The following is a 360-nucleotide window of genomic DNA, read 5'->3' as shown; positions in this document are numbered from 1 at the left end:
TAATGGTGTAACTGCTAGATAATTGTTAGGAATTATCTGCTAAAGCTGCATGTGTGTTTAGTTCCACCAAGAAAGGAGTACTTCAATGTTCCTAACCATCCCATTTATAGTACCCCCCAGACTAAATACAGTCCAAACACCCATAAGCTGTAGGATGGATCGTTAAATCCTGGTTTATTCACAGTGGAGAACTACATATCAAAAAGAATGAACATTATATGTTTTATGCATTTTCTGTGAGTTATGGTTCACAATGAAAGTAGAGGAAAAAACTGCACAAAAATGTAGCTGAGAAAACAATGATTATAGTAGAAGACAGTGGGAAACATATTTTGGTTTAAAACTTCTTTTACTTTGACC

The sequence above is a fragment of the Bison bison genome, unplaced genomic scaffold, assembly GCF_000754665.1.
Source record: "Bison bison bison isolate TAMUID 2011002044 unplaced genomic scaffold, Bison_UMD1.0 scf7180017863228, whole genome shotgun sequence".
In the NCBI taxonomy this organism is placed as follows: domain Eukaryota; kingdom Metazoa; phylum Chordata; class Mammalia; order Artiodactyla; family Bovidae; genus Bison; species Bison bison.
The sequence above is the reverse complement of the archived record's forward strand: the minus strand, read 5'-3'. Positions refer to the sequence as shown.